Source organism: Schistocerca gregaria, chromosome 3 (assembly GCF_023897955.1).
Source record: "Schistocerca gregaria isolate iqSchGreg1 chromosome 3, iqSchGreg1.2, whole genome shotgun sequence".
Classification (NCBI taxonomy): domain Eukaryota; kingdom Metazoa; phylum Arthropoda; class Insecta; order Orthoptera; family Acrididae; genus Schistocerca; species Schistocerca gregaria.
The window spans coordinates 627,578,779-627,593,099 of NC_064922.1; positions in this window are offsets into that span (position 1 = coordinate 627,578,779).

The window sequence follows — 14,321 nt, forward strand, 5'->3', positions numbered from 1 at the left end:
GTTGTGACGTATTGAACAGAATTTATTGTGCATCCCTGCTCCAAAAAATCAACCAGAATCACACCCTCTGTATCCCAGAAAACTGTTGCCATAACTTTCCCTGCCGATCGCACAGTTTTGAGTTTTTTCTTCCTCGGCGAGCTTGTGTGACGCCACTCCATTGTCTGCCTCTTTGATTCGGGTTCAAAAAAATGCACCCATGTTTCGTCCCCGGTCACAATTTTTTTCAGAAACTCATCTCCCTCCAAACGGAAGCGCTGCAAGTGTTGGGAGGCTATTGTTTTCCTTGCCTCTTTATTCTGATCGGTTAACATTCTTGGAACCCACCGTGCACAAACTTTTGAGTACCCCAATTGTTTAATAATCGTGATCACACTGCCTTTACTAAGAGAAATAATGCGACACACTTCATCTGCAATCACCCGACGGTCACCACGAATGATGTCATCAACTTGCTGAATGTTGTGTGGAGTCACTGCACTCACCGGCCTGCCGCTCCGCTTTTCGTCAGTCAACGGTGTTTGCCCTTCAGCTTCCTTACAACGACGAACCCATCGTCTAACAGTGCTGACATCCACTGTCACAACACCATACACCTTCTTCAGTCTTTCATGAATGCGTATGGGCGTTTCACCTTCTGCATTCAAGAATTCAATCACACAACGCTGTCTCAAACGAACATCGATGTCGGCCATCTTACAAACTTCTGCTGTGCTGCCACCTGTTGACACAGAAAGTTACTACTGCAGTGGATTGCAGAAGAAGGTTTGAGGAATGGCGCCAAATTCAAATTTTTCACTTAACTTAATTTTTTTAAGTAGAAAAAAAATGGGAGGCATTACTTTTTGACCGACCCTCGTATGTGAATTTAAATGCTCCAGTAACCTTGTATGTACAACCTTCTCGATAACTTTAGCAAACACCGATGGCATAAAAATAGGTCTATAATTGTCAACATTATCACTGTCTCCCTTTTTAAAAAAAGCTTCACTACCGATTACTTTAATCGGCCGGGAAACCGACCACTCCTAAAGGAAAAGTTACAGATATGGCTAAGTACCGAGCTAACATACATAGAACAATACTTCGGGTTCGATTCCCGACGGGGTCAGGGATTTTCTCTGCAATGTGATGGCTGGGTGTTGTGTGACGTCCTTAGGTTAGTTAGGTTTAAGCAGTTCTAAGTTCTAGGGGACTGATGACCATATATGTTACGTCCCATAGTGCTCAGAGCCATTTGAACCATTTTTGAACAATACTTCAGTATTCTGCTAGATACCCCGTCATATACATGAGAGTTCTTAGTCTTTAGTGATTTAATTATTAACTCAATCTCCTTCTTGGCAGTATCATGGAGGAGCATTTCAGGTAACAGTCTCCGAACACTTTTTTCTCAGAGCGCTATATGATTCCCTGTTGGGACTAGGTTTCTGTTTAGTTCACGTGCTATATTCAGAAAGTGATTATTAAATACTGTGCATATATGCGACTTATCAGTAACACTGACATTCCCACTACGCACTGATTCTATATCCTCGACCTATCTCTGCAGACCAGCCACTTCCTTTACGGCTGCCCATATGGTTTTAATTTTATCCTGAGACTTAGCTATTCTATCTGCATACCACATACTTTTTGCCTTCCTAATAACATTTTTAAGCACATTACAATACTGTTTGTAACGGGCTGCTGCATTTAGATTTTGACTGTTTCTAACCTTTTGATATAATTGCCACTTTGTTCTACAAGATATTCTTATCCCTCTAGTCATCCACCCAGGCTGCCTGTTTGTGCTAGTACCATGTTTTGAGCGTTCTAACGGAAAGCAACTTTTAAAGAGCACGAGAAAAGTCTTGAGAAAAGCATTATATTTATCATCTACTGTATCAGCGCTATAAACATCTTGCCACTCTTGTTCCTTGATAAGGTTTACAAAGGTCTCTACAGCAACTGGATCAGCTTTCCTAAACAGCTGATGACTATATTTAACACGTGTTGCAGCACAAAATTCTTTTAGAGTTAAAATTTGTACATCTTGATCTGAAAGGCCATTCATCTTTATGCTAACAGAATGCCCTTCTAGTAATGAGGAATGAACAAAAATGTTGTCTATGGTTGTTCTACTGTTCCCTTGCACTCTCGTTGAAAAGAATACGGTTTGCATAACATTATATGAATTAAGGAGGTCTACCAGCATCCTCTTCCTTGCACAATCACTTATACAATTAATATTGAAGTCACCACATATAACTAACTTTTTGTATTTCCTATAAAGTGAACCAAGAACCTCCTTTAGCTTTAGCAAAAATGTTGTGAAATTGGAGTCTGGGGATCTATAAATAACAACAGTTATAAGTTTAGCTCCGTTAAATTTAACCACACCTGCACAATATTCAAACACCTTTTCAGTGCAGTACTTTGAAACATCAATTGACTCAAATGGGATGCCGTTTTCCACATACATGGCTACTACCCCACACCGCAAACAGCTCCTCGAAAAGCTGCCAGCCAACCTGCATCCTGGTAAAGGAAGCCTCTGAATTGTCTCCCGTTTTAAGAAGTGTTCAGATATACCAATAATTTCAGACTCAACATCTATAAGCAGTTCACTTACTTTATCTCTAATACCTTGTATATTTTGATGAAATATGCTAATTCCCTCATTACTCGGATACCTAAGCTTTGTCAAAAGTGGTTCCTTTGTTAGAGAGACTTCCCTTAAGCAGGAATACCAATCAGCTGACTTCAATCTAAAAAAGGTGCAGCTCTAACACCCACAAATGTAGGAATTTTCCCATGAGTGATCCCACCAACCCCACCTATGCTGTCACCTATAAGCTTTGCCAACCTCCCCTTCCCATACTTGTTGAGGTGCAGGCCATGTCTAGTGAAACCCGTCCTGCTGATAGACTCCACCGACACCCCTGAAATGTGACCCATGCTTTCCGTCATCAGCGCACCCCCAAGTCTCATGTTATTACGCCTGACGGCTGTATTAAAATGAGGCCGATCGTGACCCTGAAACAGTTCCACGAAATGCACATTCGTGTTGCCAGTCTGAGTGGCTATCTTTTCCAGGTCACCATCTATGTCATACTCCACATCTCTATCAAAACTATTACCAGCCCCACCCACAATCACAACCTGATCCTCTTTAGTAAAATCCCTACATAACCCCCCTATGTTAACAGTCACCTGAGCCAATCCTGCATTAGGCTTCACAATGCTGGTGACCTGGTACTCACTGCCCAGCACTTCCTGCAACTGCTGGCCTACACTTCTGCCATGAGAACTACCTAACAGCAGAACCTTCTTCTTCCTCTTCGACTTTGCAACTGTTCTAGCCACCGTAACTACTGAGGTCTGCTGCATACTTCCTACATCTACAGCTACTAGAGATTCCTCTCCACTAGACTCTGACAGTTGGTCATATCTATTGTAAACACCAATAGTAAAACTATCTGAAAATCTTCTTCTCCTAGCAGATCTCTTGCCAACAGCCAGCTCCCATTCCCCAACCCCCTTCTCCCTACTCATCCTATCTAGCTCCTCCTGTGCGTTTTTCAACTGCACCTGAAGGGCACAGATCTTACGCTCCTGCTCCTCTATCAACTTACTCTTGCTACATAACCTGCAGTTCCAGGAGAGGATCTCACCAGAATGCCCACTGGCTTCCCCACTGCATTCCCCCCAGTGAAAATACTTCGAACAAGTCTCACACCGCAATCCACTACTCACGAACCTACGGCAAATCCCACACTTCTCACTCATGGTAAAATTTTACTTTTTCTAAGTTCCGCTACTGCAATAAGAAGATGTTAAAAACCTGACAACAAGGGCATTAACTACTATTATTAACAGTATTAATAAACAACAAATGTGAATAAAACAAAAGACTAATACAGAAAGAGAATCAAACGTCTAATGACACAGTAACGAAGCTGAAAACAGTTCCCAATCGTTCTTCTGAAATTATTTCACCAGAAAACACAAAAAACTCCTGTTGAAAACTACTAAAGTTCCTAAATAAACCACTATACACAAACAATTAATTAGTGCTTAGCTTTCGATGCGCCGCTACAGGTGCAACTGGTCAGCGCGGAATGTAAACACAGGTAAGAGGTCACGTTGCTCGATACGAAACACTCACAAATATCAGGTCACAACACAAGAAAGGCAGAGGTGAATGAAGAAACCACTAATAAGTCACTTATACAGTAAATATTATCACAAAAACCGTTAAAATATGTATCTGAAACCTAAAAATATATAAAAACTTGGAGAGCGATCTCACACGCAGTCACTCGCTTATGACGTCACACCAAAGATCTAACACTATATCAGTTCCAGTTTAATATCTAGCGTCAGGAGGATATTGTTCAACTTATAAACCTCTGTGGGCTGCCATTATGGGACCATCATGCTTTGTTCTCCGCTGTTGTTGAAAAAATGGTAATGGATGACTTTTTAGACCAAATAATTACATTATAGTTAGCAATTTTCACTTGGTTTGGAGAGCACATAATGCATGCAGATCCAAAGAAGAGCTGAGATGTTATCTTAGCTGCAGTGGCAAATACTACAAGAGTGGCTTTGTGCATGACGGATTGGTTTACTGTTAAAAACCAAAGAGTGAACATGCATAGGATAGCCAACCAGTATGTTGCAAAACCATGAAAGTAAAATAAAGTCATTCGAGCTTACACGGTGGCACATCAACAATCATTCTTCTTGTGTACCAATTGCGACTAGAACAGGAAAGAGGGGAAATGACGATGGTACACAAAGGAACGTTCGATGCTCACCTTAGGGTAGCTTGTGAAGTTTAGGTTTGGATGCAGGTGTAGATGTATATGTACTTCTGGAGGATGGCTGTCGGGACACGCTTGATCAGACTGCATTTCACGTTTTGGACTTGGATTAGGTAGTTTGGTTCTTTCAGATGCCGATGAAATTGTTATGTCACTTTGGTGGCAGTTAGTCGGCAAGAACCTTTGTGACAATTCACTAGAAATTGTTATGTCACTTTGGTAGCAGTTAGTCGGCAAGAACCTTTGTGACAATTCACTAGAAATTGTTATGTCACTTTGGTGGCAGTTAGTCGGCAAGAACCTTTGTGACAATTCACTAGTCCGCAGCTCGTGGTCGCGCGGTAGCGTTCTCGCTTCCCACGCCCGGGTTCCCGGGTTCGATTCCCGGCGGGGTCAGGGATTTTCTCTGCCTTGTGATGCCTGGGTGTTGTGTGATGTCCTTAGGTTAGTTAGGTTTAAGTAGTTCTAAGTTCTGGGGGACTGATGACCATAGCTGTTAAGTCCCATAGTGCTCAGAGCCATTTGAAGCGTTTTTGACAATTAACTTGACATTGTGTTGCTTCTTGTAATTGTAATTTCTTCCTGTCGTCGTAAGCTAATGTTACCTTGACTCAGCCGGCCGCTGTGACCGAGCGGCTCTAGGCGTTTCAAACCCGAACCTCGCTGCTACTACGGTCGCTGGTTCGAATCCTGCCTAGGTCATGGATGTGTGTGATGCCCTTAGGTTAGTTAGGTTTAAGTAGTTCTATACCTAGAGGACTGATGACCTCAGAAGTCCCATAGTATTTAGAGCCACTTGAACCATTTAGCTTGGCTTTTAAGAAATCTTTTGAGACACCGTCATTGCCTAACACGAACCGGATACCTGCCGAGAGAAATGTGGCGACCGTAATACTTGTAGACGGGAGCTCCTCGTCAATCGGAGCTGCTGGCACCACGCCTCTGGTTGGGGAATCCTCGACGGCGCTCTCACTTGCAGTTGGCAGGTCTGCGTCACAGTTACAGGAGCCCGTGCCAGGGAAGTCCCGGCTGTGGAGTGGAACGGCTCGCACTGTTGTTCCCACTGCGAATCAGATACTGCAGCGATTGTCTACAGGTACTTTTAGAATTTGCAACAGTCTCATTATGCGCAATTAAGTTTTAAAAATCAAAGGAAAGACTCGTTGCACAACCGGTTTCGCTATCCAACAACAATACCCAGAAGCGGCGTGCACATGGTTTTTTTTTTAAGCTAGGCAGTAGTGCGAGGTGTCCTGATGAACACTCACCAGTTCACGTGCAGGCAGGGAAATCAGGACACAGTGTAAAGACACTTCAGCTATCAAGATATTAGCAGTAAATTTTCAGAGTGTTCGGAATAAAGATCCTGCCCTCAGGAAACTGGTGGCGAGCAAATTATTCTCGGTACTGAGACCTGGCTGGACCCTGAGATAGGAAGTTCTGACATATTTAGTGACTGGTGGAACGTGTATCGGAAAGACAGATTAGACACCGTAGGAGGTGGTGTCTTCATAGCCATTGACAAAAATATTGTGTCTACTGAGATCGAAGTAGACTGTGATTGTGAAGTTATCTGGACGCGTTTAACAGAGCTAGGAGAAATAAAGTTAATTGTTGGGTGTTATTACCGGCCACCAGGTTCCACCGTGACAGTTCTAGAATCATTCAATGGGAGTCTACACTCTGTATCGCAAAAGTACCCGGATCATGCTATATTAATCGGAGGCGACTTCAACCTACCTAGTACGGACTGGGATGTCTATGGATTCATTACAGGCGGTACAGACAAGCCGTCGTGTGAATTACTTTTGAACACATTATCCGAAAACTGTCTTGAGCAGCTAAATCGACAGCCAACGTGTAATGGAAATATTTTAGATCTGGTAGCCACGAACAGACCAGACCTCATCGACGGTGTCAGTGCTGAGACAGGGATGGTGATCGTGATGTTGTCATTACGACTATTGTTACGAAAGTTAAAAAGTCGGTCAAGAAGGCTAGGAGAGTATTCTTCCTAGAAACAGCAGATAAGCAGTTGTTAGCATCCCACTTAGTAAATTAATCGACTTCATTTACTTCCGTACGATGGACATGGAAGAAATATGGGCAAATTTTAAACACATTGTAAATCACGCATTGGAGAACTATGTGCTGAAAAAATGTGTTACGGACGGAAAAGACCCACCGTGGTTTAACACCGCAATTCGGAGAATGCTCAGGAAGCAAAAACAGTTGCACTCGCGGTACAAGAAAGACCGGGAGAATGAGGACAGGCAAAAGTTAGTAGAGATTCGTGCTGCTGTAAAAAGAGCGATGCGCGAAACATACAACCACTACCACGTCATACCTTAGCAAAAGATCTTGCTGAAAACCCAAGGAAATTCTGGCCTTACGTAAAATCGGTAAGCGGGTTGAAGGCTTCCATCCAGTCACTCACTGATCTGTCTGGCCTGGCAACGGAAGACAGCAAAATGAAAGCTGAAATTTTAAATTTAGCATTTGAGAAATCTTTCACGCAGGAGCATCGTACCAACATACCGCCGTTTGAGTCTCCTACAGATTCCCGTATGGAGGACATACAGATAGACATCCCTGGGGTTGTGAAGCAGCTGAATGGGTTGAAAATAAATAAATCGCCAGATCCTGATGGGATTCCAATTCGGTTTTACAGAGAGTACTCTACTGCATTGGCTCCTTACTTACCTGCCATTTATCGCGAATCTCTTGCCCAACGCAAAGTCCAGAGAGACTGTATATAAGAAGAGTAGAAGGAGACCAATATCCTTAACATCGGTTTGTTGCAGGATTCTCGAACGTTCGAACATAATGAATTTCCTTGAGACAGAGAAGTTGGTGTCCATGTATGAGCACGGCTTTAGAAAGCGTCGCTCCTGCGAAACGCATTTTTTCACATGATATCTTGCAAACCATGGATGAAGGGTATCAGACGAATGCTATATTCCTTGACTTCCGGAAAGCGTTTGACTCGGTGCCCCACTGCAGATTCCTAACTAAGGTACGAGCATATGGGATTGGTTCCCAAATATGTGAGTGGAACGAAGACTTCTTAAGTAATAGAATCCAGTACGTTGTCCTCGATGTTTAGTGTTCATCGGAGGTGGGGGTATCATCTGGAGTGCCCAAGGGAAACGTGGTAGGTCCGCTGTTGTTTTCTATCTACATAAATGATCTTTTGGATAGGTTGGATAGCAATGTGTGGCTGTTTGCTCATGATGCTGTGGTGTACGGGAATGTATCGTCGTTGAGTGACTTTAGGAGGATACAAGATGACTTGGACAGGATTTGTGATTGGTGTAAAGAATGGCAGCTAACTCTAAATATAGATAAAGGTAAATTAATGCACATGAATAGGAAAAAGAATCCCGTAATGTTTTAATACTCCATTAGTAGTGTAGCGCTTGACACAGTCACGTCGATTAAATATTTGGGCGTGACATTGCAGAGCGATATGAATTGGGACAAGCATGTAATGGCAGTTGTGGGGAAGGCGGATAGTCGTCTTCGGTTCATTGTTCGAATTTTGGGAAGATGTGGTTCATCAGTAAATGAGACTGCTTATAAAACACTAATACGACCTATTCTTGAGTACTGCTCGAGCGATTGGGATCCCTATCAAGTCGGATTGAGGTTGGACATAGAAGCAATTCAGAGCCGAGCTGCTAGATTTGTTACTGGTAGGCTTGATCATCACGCGAGTGTTACGGAAATGCTTCAGGAACTCGGGTGAGAGTCTCTGGAGGAAAGGAGGCGTTCTTTTCGTGAATCGCTACTGAGGAAATTTAGAGAACCAGTGGCAAAAAAGGCAGTCATTTTTCCCTCTTTCTGTTTGGGGATGGAACAGGGAGAGAAGATGCAGATGCTAGTTGTGGTACGAGGTACCCTCCGCCACGCATCGTATTGTGGATTGCGGAGTATGTATGTAGATGTAAATGAAGAAGAAAATGCTTTGACATCAATTCGACATTAGGAGTAAAGTCAACAGCTACGTGGATTGGCAGGTGTCCGTAAATGTAGTCGACTCATACAGGTAAGTCAGTAGCTATGGCTCTGAGCACTATGGGACTTAACATCTTAGGTCATCAGTCACGTAGAACTTAGAACTACTTAAACCTAACTAACCTAAGGACATCACACACATCCATGCTCGAGGCAGGATTCTAACCTGCGACCGTAGCAGTCCCGCGGTTCCGGACTGCAGCGCCTAGAACCGCACGGTCACCGTGGCCGGCTAAGTCAGTAGCATTGATTTTTGTGTTTTCCTTATGAAACCAGCCACATTGGCCAAATAAAGTAAAGCACGATAGGAAAGAAGTGATGAGGGTAGACAACAGTTTTATGTGTTAACTACAGGCTTCTGAGGAAATTAGGTTGATGTGTGAAAGAAGCCACAAAATTCCTATAGGCACACTTTTCGGTTTTCACCAACTTCTCCACTTTTCTTCAAGTCTAAACCACCGAAGTACAGAGACAGTGTACAGAAGATGCGAAAGATTCGTAACTAATTATTCTTGTCAGATTGAGAGTGTTATACAGAGCTGAAGCTATGGAACACGTTTCAGTAAATATATCTTGTCTCACGTGGAAAAATTGAACTTTTATTTTCACTGAGCGTTCCTCAGCTGGAAATATAATATTTTAGGACTCCCTCTTAGACAAGTGCCACCAGATGACTATATGACTCTTACATAAGAGAAGCTTATGAACGACTAATGTTTCCGTGTGAGTGGATCGCGAAGACGGTTGCATCTGAATAGTTCATTCTGCAACTGCTTTTTGGATTTAGTACGAGATGAAGTTTGTTATTGCTTGTGTTCCAAAAATGAACAGCTTAGAGACAAAAGTGATGACACTTTCTGCAGGACCTGACCATCATTCTTCTGGACAATGCTCAAGTACGTACAGTGCAAGCTGTTACTGATTTGTTTGACTGATGGGGCTGCTAAGTGCTATACCACCTACTGCACTCCCCTGACTTAAGCCCTCGTGAGCTCAACTCGATTTCTAAACTGAAGGAAACACTTCACGGCATTCGCTTCAGAACTGCTACAAATTCGTCGGGCAATAGAACGCGCCGCTCGAACTGTCAACACAACTGGCACTGCTAAGAGTATCCTACGACTTCCACATCGCTGGCAACGGGTTATAATCGTGCACAATGCTAGTGACTACTTTGAAGGTCAGTAAAACTTGAAACGCGTATCTATTTTGTACGAGCTGTAAATAAATAGTTGCCACATTAAAGTTCCAACCCTCATATAAAATATTCTACCAAGAAGCGACGGAACAATCAGTCAATGCAATCTAAAAATGTAGTTGACTCACGGTCTTTAGACTGATGATATTTAGCGTGTAACCGAAATTTAGCATGTGGGTAATTTCACACTATTGATTATTTAGAGTCAACTACCACTTCCCGCAACATTCATATATCTTGTCTAAATCGTTTCGCAAATGGTTTTGATCATCTGATGACTTTACAGGACAGTAAATGACAGCATCATCAGCAAACAGTCTAATAGGGCTCCTCAGATTGTCCCCTAAATCGTTTACATAGACCAGGAATAGCAGAGGGCAACACTTCCTTGGGGAACGTCAAATATCACTTCTATTTTACTCGGTGACTTTCCGTGATGACTATGAACTGTGAGCGTTCTGACAGGATATCAAGAGTGCAGTCGCACACCTGAGACGGTACTTCATAGGCCTGCAATGTGATTAGAAGTCGCTTGTGAGGAACAGCGTCAAAAACCTTCTGGCAATCTAAAAATAGGGAATTAGTTGGACATTCCTTGTCAATAGCACTCATTTCTTCGTTTGAACAAAGAGCTAGTTGTGTTCAACAACAAAATAATAATAATAATTATTATAATAATAATAATAATAATAATAATAATCCGTGCTGGCTACATGTCAATAAATAGTTTTTTTCTAAGTAACTCTTTATGCTGAAACACAGTATATGTTCTCAAATTCCATTGAAGATCGACATTATCGATATGGATCTACAATTCAGCGGATTACTCCTAATTCCTTCCTTGAGTATTCGCGTGACCTGTGCCACTTTCCAGTCTTTAGGTACGGATCTTTCGACAGGCGAATGGTTGACGTAAGGCGAATTTTCATCTGCTTTGGTAAATAGACATATTTTATATAATATTATTGATATATTTGTTTCTATTTTTGCTGCGTAGCTGTGGAGCGTGATGGCTAAAACAAACGCTGCTCTTATTCTCATTCATCATATAAACACCAGGAGTCTCTCTTAGGAGTCGTATTCTCTCTGATATTGGGGCAGTTATTTCAAATTTAGTTTTTACAATACGTAAACGGAGTCATACCCGAAAAATACTTTCCATTGTGTCTTTCACGCAGCACCCACAGATGACGAAAAACGTCGGATTGTTTATCCTTCAAATTTAAATTTATTTTAAACTGGGATTTATGAGCATAAATCGTTTTTAAAGTAGTCTACTGCAATATTTAACGATTACGTTAATAATAAGAACAAACAGAACCTGAAGTCGGACAAGTAAGACATGGAAAAGAAGTTTCATCAATTTCCGTTATCTGTTATCGACTGATCGAGAGCAAGCCAAACAGTCACAGGGCTGATATAGACAGGGACTGTTATTACGCGGACGCCTTAACGTGGCGCCCACTTGGTTTTAATTGGAGAGGGGGAGGGAAGGGATAGAACTATGATCTACATAGGATACCGTTAGAGGTCAGGCTTGCCCTACCATGTTCACGACACTCCTAAACTAAGCAAGCAATTGCCCAGCAGCCGTTAGCAAATGATCAGTGTGCTTCACTCTACTTTGGGTTGCACGTTGTTTTCATTTCTTACGAGAGCGAGGTGGCGATTGTCCCTTACCACCGCACCCGCCCACCCCCATGTTCGTTCTCCTCGGGAGATAATTAATGATGGCCACAATAGTTACACTATTCTGTAGTAGGCTCCAAAGCATCGTTTTTGATCATGTTGATCAACACACAACTGAAGGAGGACATGAACCCATCTTCATTGGTTATTATGATGTGCAGGACGCAGACGCACAGAATAATAATGTTTGTGTGTTATAGAAAAGTTTCTATTTCATTCCAGAGAAAATGCCACTTGCTCCAAGTGAGCGTTCCGCCATCGCTATAGCCCTCGTTGACCTCTTGTTAAATAATCTTCCTCACGCAGTGACAATCCAGGACACAGTCCTATTAAATTTTCCAGCAGGGGAAGGGCTTCATCTCCAGTCACTTTTAGTGAAGTACCGTGGAGTTCTTTCGGTTGTGCGGAGCGTTCATAATATTATCGTACAAATCACTTGTCCAGAATGTTCCACCACCTGACTGCTTCGGATAACTCAACATCAACTGCCATTAATCTTCTGTGAAAGTCGGCTATTGCTGGTAAAGCAAGAGAAAAAGAATTTTGTAAGGGGCGATCAAAAAATCTCCGTTCGAGAGCTTTGATGTGGCGTATATGCAAACCAGCATGACTGAGATGAGAGTGTACAGGGTGTTACAGAAGAAAGGTACGGCCAAACTTTCAGGAAACATTCCTCACACGCAAATAAAGAAAAGATGTTACGTGGACTTGTGTCCGGAAACGCTGAATTTCCATGTTAGAGCTCATTTTAGTTTCGTCCACCTACGCTCAATGGAGCACGTTATCATGATTTCATACGGCATACTCTACCTGTGCTGTTAGAACATGTGCCTTTACAAGTATGACACAACATGTGGTTCATGCACGATAGAGTTCCTGCACATTTCAGTCGAAGTGTTCGCACGCTTCTCAACAACAAATTCGGTGACCGATGGATTGGTAGAGGCGGACCTTTTCCATGGCCTCCACGCTCTCCTGACCTCAACCCTCTTGACTTTCATTTATGGGGGCATTTGAAAGCTCTTTTCTACGCAACCCCGGTACCAAATGTAGAGACTCTTCATGCTCGTATTGTGGACGGCTGTGATACAATACGCCATTCTCCATGGCTGCATCAGCGCATCAGGGATTCCATGCGACGGAGGGTGGTTGCATATATCCTCGCTAACGAAGGACATTTTGAACATTTCCTGTAACAAAGTGTTTTAAGTCGCGCTGGTACGTTCTGTTGCTGTGTGTTTCCATTCCATTATTAATGTGATTTGAAGAGAAGTAATAAAATTAGCTCTAACATGGAAAGTAAGCGTTTACGGACACATGCCCACATAACGTATTTTCTTTCTTTGTGTGTGAGGAATGTTTGTTGAAAGTTTGGCCGTACCTTTTTCTAACACCCTGTATAAGCAACGACGTTTAGGCTTCGAACGGAAACTTTTTGATCACCCCTTGTATTATTATAAATTGTCCCAGAATGAGAAGGGCACTGAACACCAACGTGCTTATTCCCAATGGCCCCCACACAAACACATGTGTTACCCAGTCGTTTTAAGTCGTCATATAGTAGGAGGATTCAGGTGTGCAGGACTGAAAATTGCCCATATTCCTGCACACATTGAATACAAACACTGTGCGACTAGTCAAACACATCCGAAATGACTGTGGCGCAGCACGGAAAGACTTCCCAGCTGCTAAGCATCTCAAACAGTACGGAATGAAAAGAATTGAACGATGCGAACGTATTTTGTATCATATGCAATTAATATGCCAAGAACAAAAGATACTGCCTCGAATGGAAAGTCGACTAAATTATTTCTGCAAATACTCATGTCCGTATTTCGAGGTGAGGCGGTGAGGACTGAGTGGAAAAACTAAAATGACACCATCCGCTCAACACTGAAAAAGACCCGTCTCGAACGTTCCAGAAATGAAGGTGGCTCGCCGCCGTCTCAGTCAAACTGGCCGTGGTAGGAAGTGGCGACGTCTTTGACAGATACGGCAGTCAAAACAATATTTCGTACAGAATAGTAAACCCATCCTAACATGACGACACACAACACTGTCAACGGCTGTCGCTACAGATTCTCCGAGTGTTTGAGGAGGGCAACATATGTTTATTAGAAGCCTGTCAGAAAATTCAGAGAAAAGTGCTTCAACGTCTCCATCTCCATTCTTCCCATACTCAGAAAACTATAAGATACGAAGAGAAAGTACATATACGGAATTGTCAAACTTAGAAGGGAACCGAAGCTTATTGAGAAACAAGTAACAAATTACGAGACGCAAGATGACAGACATAATGTCGTACTTAGTTTGCTGCCCATCAGGCGGAAATTGTCCGCTGAAGCTTAGCAGCAGATTCTGTTAGTAGAATTGTAGCGGTCTTCAACAAATGCAAATTCCTCTTTGACTTGTAAAGGACCTGAAAATCTCGAAGTTCAAAGTCTCACTTCAAATCTTCAAGTTTACGAAACTTCGACAATTTCAGTAAACTCTCATGAACTTTGAGAATATCCACATCGAAACTGATATCAGTGATCATGCAGTTATAGCAACAAAGAATACCAAAACACAAAGGGCATCTAAAACAAGAAGGAAGATTTATATGT